The following is a 12,583-nucleotide window of genomic DNA, read 5'->3' as shown; positions in this document are numbered from 1 at the left end:
AAATATGGTCATAACGGAACTTACTTCATAAGGATGTTGTGATGTCGTGAGGATTAATTAACACTTTTGAATATCATATGGTGATGATCAAGAAACGTCTAGTCTCACAATTATCAATAATGATGATAATAATAATAACAATATTATAAAGCGCACATTGACTCAGTTTCGCATCCCAGTGCCTTGTACCCACTGAAAACCTGCCCATAGCATTGCCTATATACTAAAATCATAATGGGTTGGTGTGTTGTACCCTTGACTTTTATATAGGTCCTCGTGGGAATTGTTTGTTAATTTCACAACAGGCTGGGAACTTCAGACACTGTGGCACTTGTACCTATGAACAAATACTTTTTTCAGCATCCCATGACTTAAAGGTATTTTTTGGTTACTTTGATACTAACCAGGTAATAAAGAGCCCTACTTCAGTAATACATCAATTAATACCAGCAGAGAAGCGCTTCAAAACCTAAAATGATGTTTTATCTAATGAAAATGAGATCAGTTCAAATTCCAGCAATCTGTATGCAAGGCCTTATGCCTTTGAGAGGCTGCAAAGAATTATAGGTGCCAGTTCTTTTCCTTGGGAAATTCACAAATGGCACAGTCTTTCTTAAGGGATACAAATTTAAGTGTACACGAATAAATAACACAATAAAGTTGGAGAGGAAAAAGATTAAATAACAGTACAAAATACTGACGGAAAAAATCTGCCACATTATATAATTAATTGCTAAATGAGAGCATAGACAATAAATTTGTCAAAGCATTGATGAAGCAGATTAAGTAATTTAATCAGAAACAGCCTGTATGTTTGTGAATCAGAGAATTGACGCTCAAGTAGTTACTCAGGGGACTTCCCTGGTGGCGCAGTGGTTAAGAATTCGCCTGCCAATACAGGGGACACGGGCCTGAGCCCTGGTCCGGGAAGATCCCACATGCCGCGGAGCAACAAAGCCCGTGCACCACAACTGCTGAGCCTGTGCTCTAGAGCCCGCGAGCCCGCTCACCACAACTACTGAGCCTGTGTGCCACAACTACTGAAGCCCGCTCACCTAGAGCCCGTGCACCGCAACGAAGAGTAACCCCCACTCGCCGCAACTAGGGAAAGCCCGCATGCAGCAACGAAGACCCAACGCAGCCAAAAATAAATAAATAAAGTAGTTACTTGGGAACTGCCTGATGAGTCAGGCAGTGAACCCAGGATTGGAACCACGAGGCTGGCTTTTGCTGATTCCTGCACTGTGCTGAACCCATCACCTGGCCTTGCTGTGTTTCTATTTCTTGATCTGAAAATTGGGGCCAGCAGGTTAAAGCAGCCCAGAGATAGATTCTGAAAAATAATTAATCTACCAGAAGGACAGGAAAAGGCTTTTCTAATGTTATGGGGGGGGAAAAAAAAATCCTACACTATGGCATAAATTCAACGGATGCAAAGCAGCATGTGCAAACTACACCCCATTTAAAAAGCAAAAACGTAGAAACTATGGAAGACCCAAAATGGGCTCCTATGTTACTGATGGTATTTCATGAGCCATCCAGGTAAGGTCAGTTTCCCCACTCCAGTGGGATGGTCTTTTTATTTTACATGAAGCATCAGGCACTACTGGATTGTATAGTTTTCTGGAAGCTACCCTTTCTTTGGATTGCTGTTCAATTAAAAATAGAAAATTCATAGAGATAATTATGAACCTAAAGGGACAGGATTTCAGTGTTTCCTATCACTTGAGAAAACAATGTATTCTTTGTAGCCTGTAACTTTCCCAAGGCTCACCAGGAAAGGCCCTGAAAATAGATAACTCACATCAAATTGTACCTTAATGGACACTAAGTATTGGCATAGACAGCGAGGTTTAACTCAATGAATACAAGATATTGCCACAATTCAATTTTACTCACAGGCAGACCAACTTCACAAAGCCTTATGATTTTCGGGGACACTGAATTGTCAGCTAAACAGTGTTATCTGACATGGTAGGTCAAGGCAAGTTATCTGCCCTGTCTAGGGGAATCCTAACCAACTCCCCAGGCCCTTAATAACCTGGTTCAACCTGAGTCCTTTTCTTTTTTCCTCTAAGCAACCAGTGGAAACCCATATAATTCTCATCTTATAAAAGAATTCATTTAAAGGTGGTTTGAAAGTTAATGGTTAAACCCATTGTTTGTGGTTCCCTGAATATAGGTCACAATAGTAACAAGCCTTTAGACAGAAGGTACATAAAGAGGTAGCAAGCAGTTCAGGACCTTATTACAACATGTCTATCAAACCCAGAGGAACAAACAATGTGTCCGATTGATTTAAAAAAAAAAAAGTCTGGCAGACAGCTCTCACCGTGCCTTTAGCCCCAAAACTTGCCCCCAATTAAAACCAGAAGTTGAAGAAAAAGCCATCCTGACTCAAGTGCCCAGGACCCACTCCCTTAAGTGCAAAAACTCTCAGTTCCATTCAAGATTCTCATCTTTGCTCTCACGGGCTCAGCTGCTGGTGACCCAGAAATGTCTACCCATCGACAATTGTCCCAAGGATGGAGAGATCTCTGGAGAACAAGACCCACCCACCCTGCCCCCAACCACAAACAACAGAAAAGCTCCTTTTCACTTTGATCATTTCTGTTCCAATCAACCTCTTGTCTTGTTATGGGAAGGGCCAGATACTAACACCGCAAACGAACAGTGTGCAAGAACGGCCCCTTCAGAATAATTTAGGAAGAGGAATATAATTTCTTTTTTTTTTAATATTTATTTATTTGGTTGCACCAGGTCTTAGTTGCGGCATGTGGGCTCCTTAGTTGTGGCATGCGAACTCTTAGTTGCGGCATGCGTGTGGGATCTAATTCCCTGACCAGGGATTGGACCTGGAGTCATCGAGCTCAGAGTCTTATCCACTGCACCACCAGGGAAGTCCCAAGGAATATAATTTCTGAGCAGTAAGTTTCATTTCTCAAACTAAGACCGCATCTCAAGTCTCCCAATACCAGTTACTGGGACCCTCTGAAGCCCATAGGTAATATGGTCGCAGCTCTTATCACAATATATTTTTGTCTCCCATGTGACCATGAACTGTCCCCTTGCTCTTCTTATCCCCAGCACTCCAGCCAGCGGGTGTCATTCAAAAGGTGCCCAGTAATGTGTGTTTGGTGAACAGCTCTGCAGGCTGCACTGGTATAAACTCAGCTGGTCGGGGATTGCAGATTAAAGGTACAAAGCATGTAACTGATTGTAAAAGAATATTTAGATTCAAACAGATAAAGGAAATGCAGCTGGAAATGGTGGAAGATTAATTAAAAGACCATATGGATCTATTCTAACACTCACATTTAAGATTTATAAAACCCAGGCAACTGAATAATAAAAATTGGATGTGGGCATTGTATAAGCTTTTATAAATATTTTCCAATGTCCATATGGTACAAAGAGGTCTGCATTTACGATTATTTATAAGAAGAATTATCTTACTATACTTTCAAAGCCAAGAGAATCAGAAACCAGAGATTTCAGAGTACATAAATGCTATACTTGGATATAGTACTTACATTTTATTTTTCTCACTGACCAGGTGAAAAAGGAATTAACTAGCTTAGCAAAATACCAAAGCAAACTCCCTTCCTCCACCCCCCCAAACAAAAGCAAACAAGTAGACTCTCTTCAAATGCTGTAAGTTCCTTGAGGGCAAGGATAACAGTCTTAGGCGTCTACTGTATTTTCCATAAAAACGACCAACAGGCTAGAGGATGCTTGATAACACTTTGATAAGAGAAGCTGAGTGATCAGTCTTCTATATTTGAAAATATAAGTCATATCCACTTCTATAACCACATACCACTGTCTAAGTGTTTGTAGTTCCCTTAAATATGAAAAGTAAGTAAATTAAAGAGGATTTAATCTTTTTTAAAGTGCAGAGACTTTTATTGTGGTGCTTGTTGGAGGTGATAAGCTATGAGAATGGCTGGTCAGGGCGATGTTGTCATGGATGCTTCCAGGGCATCTTGGTGTTGGTCTGGTCACCACACTTCACGCAATGCCTGGCAAAGAGCAGGTACCCAGTAGACATCCATTCCTACCAAAGAGGAAACACCTAAACATCAGCAGCTTGATCATTAGTTCTTATAAATGGAAAACTTTTCTTTTGAAGATTTCAAACTCTCTTTTGCTTACTATTGGCACTAAAGCAAGGCTACCGAGCTCTGTCAAAAAAACAAAAAAAAAAACCACAAAAAAACCCTCCAAAGCTTGAGAAAACAGGGCTAGAAAGTGACGAGCAGTGTGAAAGCTAGGAGAAAAGAACCCAGAAACATTTGGAAGAGGAGAATGCAGGGTGCTTCCTCTATTTTGTCAAAAATCTGAGAGAGAGTGGTTGAGAGATAGAAGAAATGGAGGATTTTTTTGTCCTGGATTATTCTTTCAAACTTTCATTTTAAAATATATCAGAAATAATCATTTATGAGCCAATTTAATTATGCCTAATACATTTGTCTGTTTCTAAAAATAACAAAACATCTTTGACCTTAAGATTCTAAATATATTTACATACTACTATACCATTTATTGAAAATACTAAGCTTTTTTCTCTATCTATCCCCAAAGTGCTTATTCCCCAGTAGCTTAAACATGCTAGATATTTTATCTCTTTCTCTCCTTTGACTAATCAGGTCCAAATCAAGATACTGTAAAGATTGAAACACAGGCAGCTGGGCTGAGCTTTAACTTCTGGACGGGCAGCTGTAGCTCGGCCACGACTCAGGGAACAAATGGGCCTTGCTGTTGGCTGGTCCCAGATGCAAAAGTCTCACTTGCTTCCTGAGGAGAAGGACAGGTACAGTGGTCTTCTCTTGTTCGCGGTCTCTTAGTTCCCCAACCAGGGATTGAACCCCAGCCTTGGGCAGTGAAAACGTGGAGTCCTAACCATGGGCCACCAGGGAATTCCCTGTGGTTTCTTTCAAAGGTTCAAAAAGAAAAAGGGGGAATCTTCAACCCGGCGTCACCGAATGGAATGCCCACCTAGCCTCATGATAAAATGATTCGGGGACTCTGGGATTCTGAAGTTATCCTTAACAAATCAGAGAGGTCTCGCCTGCTATGTAGCAGTACCTTGAAGAAGATTCAAGTCAGGGGTACAAAAATGAGGCTTCTACGAAGAGAGAAGTTGAATCGTTTAAATGTATTGCTGGTACAGAGGGATTTGGGGTTAACGTTCTGGCACCACAGGTGTGACGGGAGTTGTTTGCTCTTTGAAAGGAGTTAGGAGAGGACCTACATTTGCTGGTTTTCAGATGTGAAACAAGGGAAGAGAATAATAACCAGGTTTTTAACGTTAAGCCAGTGTAAAAATGCAGCCGAATCAAGGTCAGGCTTCTCAGGGAGGCCATCCACCTGTGGGTAGTATCACCCAGGACCAGTGTGGGGGCTGAGCGGGGCCAGGCCCCCCCGACCTCCGTGGGTCACCACTTACACAACCGCAGCCCCGTCATTGATTTGTTGCTCTGGCTTTCACAACGCAAGCACTCAGGCCCGAGTTATTCTATCTCATTAAGGGAAGGTAATACTATTGGTGCTTTCCTCGTGGTACAATGGGAGATGAAGTGAATGGAGTAGAAGTGTTAAGATCTTGGCAATCTAAAGAAAGACTCTTTCAGGCTCCCTAGATCACGACTCAGAAGAAAGTATAACGTATATATATATATATATATATATATATATATATACACACACACACATATATGTGTATAAATATATATGTATACATATATGTGTGTAACTGTGTACATGTATATGTGTAGATATGTGAGAGTGTGTGTGTGTGTGTGTGTGTGTATATGCATGCCAAATCAAAAATCATCCCAAGTGACATCAGGTGAGATTTACTTTCCGTAATTTAAAATAGAAACGCAATGATAAAAATTAAACACCATATCAAGTGATATCACTTATATGTGGAATCTAAAAAAAATGATACAAAGAAACTTATTTACAAAACAGAAACAGACAGACAGACATAGAAAACAAACTTATGATTACCAAAGGGGATATTGGGGGTGGGGGGAGGGATAGTGGTGGATAGAGGGATAAATTAGGAGTTTGGGATTAACAGATGCACACTACTCTATATAAAACAGATAAACAACAAGGACCTACAGTACAGCACAGGGAACTCTACTCAATATCTTGTAATAACCTATGAGGGGAAAGAATCTGGAAAAGTATATATATATATATATATATCTATATATATATCTGAATCACTTTTCTGTACACTTGAAACTAACACTTGTAAACTAAACTTGTAAATTAACTGTACTTCAATTAAAAAAAATAAAACGGAATTAAACAGTAGCTAGCTTTTAAAGTGATGAGATTTTAAAATTCCAAGATAGTACTTTGTGTTTTTGATACACACACACACACACATACACACGCACACACACGCACAAGTGTGTGTCTCTAGCTACAGAGTTATATTTTAAGCTAAGCCAAGAAGAATAAAATATTTAATATAGATTGTAGATTATAAGAGCTGTAAAGAAAAATTCCCTAAAGTTATAAAGTATAACTTTTATGCTGAATGTAGAAAAGTTCCGTAAAGGGCTCTGGAATCATTTCTATCAGCCCTTCCAGGAGTCTGAGACAGGTTTATAATTGTAACCAGTTTGTACAGATGAGATAACCAAAGTTGAATAAAAGCAAAAGTATCATCACAAAAAATTCAAACTTAAGCTCTTGAAATCTCACTCTCCAGTGTTTGGATATAACAAAAGAGAATTTGTTTTCAGATTCACAATTTTATGGCAAATTCAATTAAATGTCTTTAGATGTTTAGAGCAGCATTCATAAATGTTTTTGAACACTGTTTTTTTTGAGAAGCTGCATTTAAAGCATGTTTGAAAGTGTCTAATAAAATATTTAGAAGGTGTTAACACAATAGCAGTTCACATAGAACTTCAAAAGTTATCAACACAATAGGTCTTTTGTATCTCTTAGTGACTTTAGGACTGAGGCAGGTCCTTGCAGTAAATCAAAATTGTCCAACCACCTTCCAGGGCAATGACAGTCATCAACTGAGGCTTAAGACGAAGTACAAAGTACCATGGATTCCTAAATTGGGTCAACTTTTGCTAATGCTTTTACTGATATCAAATAAGATAAGGCCAGGAATACCTAATTTGTTATCAAATTGTTTGGAAACCCACTCTTCAAAAAAAGAAAAAGAAATTTAATCCCCTAACTCATTTCACACATGCAAATATTTATTTTCTGCCTTTTGCCTTTCACTTTTAAATGTGGGCGAACCTCACACACTTTCACTGAACAAATAATGAATGGATGGATACTTTCTATAGAAAATGTGACACCAGCATGTGTAGACGGGAAATAGACATGTAGGCCAGGGTACATGAGGATGCCATCTGTGCTTTGCCAATCTCACCAAGTTCTCACAAGCTGAGGCCAGGTCAGCAAAATCAGTGACACCCCTTTTCCCCCCAGCAACGCAAAAAGAAAAGGAACATCTGAGTACACACTGCCCCATTTCACCAGACTGCTGTCCGTATTCCATTTATGCCATAGCAACTTTGATATCAAAAGAAGGTCTAGAAAGCAGCTTTTACCACAATGACAATTCCCAGAACTTTTCCCAAGCAGACATTAAGGGGGTTTCTTTCATACGTAGGTTTAAGATGAATAAATGATTGTTGGAATCAATTCCAATCAATATTTAATAATTTTCTTGGACTTCCCTGGCGGCGCAGTTGTTAAGAATCCACCAGCCAATGAAGGGGTCACGGGTTCGAGCCCTGGTCCGAGAAGATCCCACATGCCGTGGAGCAACTAAGCCCGCGAGCCACAACTACTGAAGCCCGCGTGCCTAGAGCCCGTTCTCCGCAACAAGAGAAGCCACTGCGATGAGAAGCCCGCGCACTGCAACAAAGAGTAGCCCCCACTCCCCACAACTAGAGAAAGCCCGCGTGCAGCAACAAAGACCCAGAGCAGCCAAAAATAAATACATAAATAAATAAAGTTATTAAAAATATATTTAATAATTTTCTAGCTCTAGTCAAAAATGTTCACCTTGGAAGATCTGAGTGGTTTGCAAACAATGGGGAGGAAGTAATAACCAACATTTGTTGTTACTATGTGTCAGACTTTTGGTGTAATTAACCCATTTAATCCTCACAACAATCTTAGGACATAGGTACAATGACGATCCTTCTTGTACCGATGAAGAAATTGAGGCACTGAGGGGTTAACTTGCCCAAGGTCATCTGGCACAGCTGAGCGTATATCAATGCCATTGACCTTGGGAGCCGAGTACCAGCTCCAGCACTTTCCTGCCTCTGGACGGACACACACACACACACACACACACACACACACACACACACTTTGTTAACTCCAAAGGAGCACCCTCTTTCCCATTTGGTACTAGGAATGTACCTTCTTCATGGACACGCAGGGGACATTGTGACCTAAAAACACTCCAAACCCAAGTAAGGAACAAAACTGTGACGATCCTACAGGTCCAAAGTCTGCTGCTCTCTTATTCTGGCTCAGTGTTTCCCCAACAAAGCCCAGGACAGCTCTGGGAGGATCTCGTAAGTTGTCGGTACTGCCTATTCATTTGATTTTAGTAATACTGAAGGATGGATGATGGAACTTAAAAAAAAAAAATCAGCCCAACTGCTGGAACTTTGTGTAGCTGCTCGGAATCCAGCCAGACGTCTAGATAATGACCATGGCGTGGACAGAGTAACCTGGGGGCAAGGAAGTAGGATGTGACTGCAGGATCACTTTCATTATTGCTCAGATTTTTAAAAACTATTGCCCAGTGGTCAGATTTGTGGCTCTCAATCTTAAGGGAGTTTAGAGAGGTACCCTGTGTGACTTAGTGAGGGACTGAGGAAAGAAGAGAGTTGAGACAGATGGAACATGGGAGAAGAGAAGAGGAGAAAGTGTCTACACCGCAGACCTGATGCCCGACACTGCAAACGTCTAAACGCATCAATTGGAAAGCAGATATCAACACTGCAGAAAGAGTTTCCATCTTATGAAAGGAACACAGGTTTGCACTGAACAGCAAGTACTCTGTTTTTATTTTGCTAAATTTGATTTATGTCTAAATATTTTAAAAACAAACCTATCATATAAAGCAAGGTAGTTCTATATTCAATTACATTTGCAGAAGTTTGATCTGCGTTATTTCCAGATTTTTTGGACTAGCTGCCACAAGTCCCATGCTGTGGCTCAGTTTTATTGCTAGGTCATTTAGATATTAAGATTGACCTTTTCTTTTTTTTTTTTAAATAAATTTATTTATTTATTTATCTATCTATTTATTTATTTTTGGCTGCGTTGGGTCTTTGTTGCTGCGCGCGGGCTTTCTCTAGTTGCGGCGAGCCGGGGCTACTCTTCGTTGTGGTGCATGGGCTTCTCATTGCGTTGGCTTCTCTTGCTGCGGAGCACAGGCTCTAGGCACGTGGGCTTTAGTAGTTGTGGCACACGGGCTCAGTAGCTGTGGCTCGTGGGCTCTAGAGCGCAGGCTCAGTGGCTGTGGTGCATGGGCCCAGTTGCTCGGCGCATGTGGGATCTTCCCGAACCAGGGCTCGAACCCGTGTCCCCTGCATTGGCAGGCAGATTCCCAACCACTGCGCCACCAGGGAAGTCCAAGATTGACCTTTTCTAATTAAACATCTCTACAATACAAGAATAAAAGCCCTAGGTGTGGGTTTTAAGGGTGTTCTAGGAAAATGGTGACTTAAGCATTCAAATATAATCAACATTGCCTCTAAGGCTATTTCTTATCACACACACACACACACACACACACACACACACACACACACACATATTGGCTTGGCCAAAAAATTCGTTTGGGTTTTTCCATAAGATGTTACAGAAAACCCCGAACAAACTTTTTGGCCAGCCCAATATAATGTCTGATTTCTAGCTCTATATTTATTAGAAGTGTTAACCAAAGTCTCTCTGGATTTTCAATTTAAACTTAGGAGAGGTTGTGAGATGCAAAACAATCATTAAAAAAAGAGAAAAACCACAGAAAACAAAACAACAAATAAAGCACTAGTGAGAAAACAAATGGTCAAAGCATGTTTTAATATTCTCCTGTATTGAGGTTAAATGAAATCCCTGATAAGACAAAAACTTATCCAAGTGGCATCAGTGGCAGGTTCAAGCCTCCTAAAGAGACAGTGGGTGTAGTGGCTCAGTGCAAAAACCACGGGATCACAGTTCCTCTCATTTACAATCTCTTCAACCTTGTGCAAATCACACAAGCTCACCGTGGGTCAGTCCTTGGTCTTTAGAATGGGAACGATTGTGGCTCTTACCTCGCAGGGCTGTTGAACAAATAATTGATATAAAGTGTATGTACCAGTGTCTGGACATAGTAATTAGTACTCGAATGTTTGCTATAATTAGTGAGATAGAAGATAGGACAGGAATACTCAAGTGAGATCATTTCTATAAAAGCACCACGTACATTTTGGTCTACTCTGCTAGCCTCCCGGTGGATGTTTCAATGAGCCCAGTTTTATTTTTGTTCTGCACAGTAGCTGTACATCCTGATAATGACTGCCCAAGTCAGTGAATTGATGGCAAATTCTACAGCTCTGTATCACCAACATAAAAATCCCAGGGGAAACAGGAAATGTCCAAGCTTCTGTATGACCTGAAGCTCATCTTTGGTACTCAAGGCTCGTACCTCTTGGACATCTGATCTTAATTCAGTTGGGTAGGAAATGGTGGTGTGTCAGTTAGTGTGACCTACTCAGTAACCCGCGTCTCTGATCCATAGGCACGTCTCCCACCTCCTTTCTGAGTCACAGTGTTAAATCCCACCCCCCCACCCCACAGACTGTTCCATTCTCCCTTTGCAAACTGTGTCTTGCCTATATATGTGAAATTAATGGTGGTTAGTGTGGCACAGGTGCTCAAGAAGGTAGGAAGAGAACACAACTTCAGGGACAGGGCTGACAGTAGGCGTTGCTTACCCTGTCCATTCTCTCCTGCTTCCTTGTCAACAGAACCCTCATTTCTCCCCACTGGAAAAGTGACCCCCTTGTGAGCTCAGCTCAAGGCTAAGTCCTGAATATTCTCATGGCCACGCCACCAGGGATGGGTTTAGGGATGGGCTTGTGACCAGGATCTCACCCACGACATGGAGGGGAATCTGCTGGCATGTTACTGGGAGGATTTCTTTCCTGATGGAAAGCTAGAAAACAGGACACCCTCATCTCATGCACTGGACCTTGTTTTTTTGTCCAGTGTGATTCCTGGGATGGCTGCGCCCCCCCTGGCAACAATGAAGCTACCAGAGGAGAGGGCATCATGTTGGCAACGGTGGAGACAGAGAGAACCGGGGCCCTGGTGACATCACCGAGCCATGAGTGACCCAGCCCTGGAGTGGCCCCATCGCTGACTCTCTTATGATGGGAGAGAGAGGATATTTTCCTTATTCTTGAAGCAGTTCAGGCTGGGCTTTCTATTACTTGCAGCTTCACTAAACCAAGGGGAAAGCAATGCCTTTTTAAAATAATCTAGAGAGAAGCCGATTGGAGCCTGCGACATCTTGTCATTGTCTGAAGATGCTTCAATCACTATGTCAAGTGACAGAGATGTTTCTCTTTCTTCATATGGTGAAGATCAGGGATCTAAACTTATCCGAAAAGCTAGAGAGGCACCATTTGTCCCCATTGCAATGGCAGGTTTTGCAGCAATCATCGCATATGGATCATATACATTGAAGAGCAATACTAAAATGTCTGTTCACCTGATCCACATGCGCGTGGCAGCCCAAGGCTTTGTTGTGGGAGTGACGGCTCTTGGTATGGGCTATTCCATGTATTGAGAATTCTGGGCAAAACCTAAACCTTAGAAGAGGAGATGCTGTCTTGGTCTTGGTGGTGGTGCTGGCTTTAGTTAGACATCTCATATTGAGGTTATATGTTTATGTTGAAAATAAATTCTGTGGATCGGACAATGACATGGTAATTTGAATACTGGCTCCCTTTCTTGCAGGCTTGATTTGCCTGGTGACTAGTTCACTAGCTAGGTCATTCAGGGGAGTCAGATGAACACAAAAACATGTCACTTTTAAATGCACTTAATAGTCATACAATGTCCGCCTTCTTAAACTCTTCTGATAAAATTAGTTGTAAAGAGAACAACATGCTCCCAGTTGCTGCAGAATGTCATATGCTTTTGATGTAATGGAGGAGTCCTATCTACCCCACTTAATTTAACTCTTTCTGACTGCCTTGTGGACTGAGTACTGTTTTTAGGGGCTGATTGGCTCTTGAAGAACGCTTTCAGAGCAGTGCACGGAATACAACATTATGAACCTCCCGGCAACTATGTGTGTGTTTTTAAACCAAACTTAAAGAGCTGGTAACAGCTGCTTTGAAGTAGTATCTGTTTCAGAATCATAGCTGTAAACAGGAGAATAACTTAACTGTAGATCCCCGTTTAGCTCTTTTGTAGTTGCAGAATTATAGTTTGCTGCTGTTATATTAGAATAATTTTTAAATGGCATTTTGAAATAGAACTGTGTATTTTAAGTGCTAATGCAAAGGTAAAT

At 41.2% G+C, this 12,583-nt stretch overlaps 1 pseudogene; it reads left to right on the top strand.

Moving 5' to 3' along the window:
• The first annotated feature begins 11,531 nt into the window (after positions 1-11,531).
• On the top strand, positions 11,532-12,498 carry LOC149750409 (HIG1 domain family member 1A, mitochondrial pseudogene; annotated as a pseudogene).
• Positions 12,499-12,583: the final 85 nt, after the last annotated feature.

This window comes from Delphinapterus leucas, chromosome 1 (genome assembly GCF_059928025.1).
Source record: "Delphinapterus leucas isolate spDelLeu-1000000601 "Yukka" chromosome 1, BTC_Dleu_Yukka2, whole genome shotgun sequence".
Taxonomy (NCBI): Eukaryota; Metazoa; Chordata; class Mammalia; order Artiodactyla; family Monodontidae; genus Delphinapterus; species Delphinapterus leucas.
The sequence above is the reverse complement of the archived record's forward strand: the minus strand, read 5'-3'. Positions and strand labels throughout refer to the sequence as shown.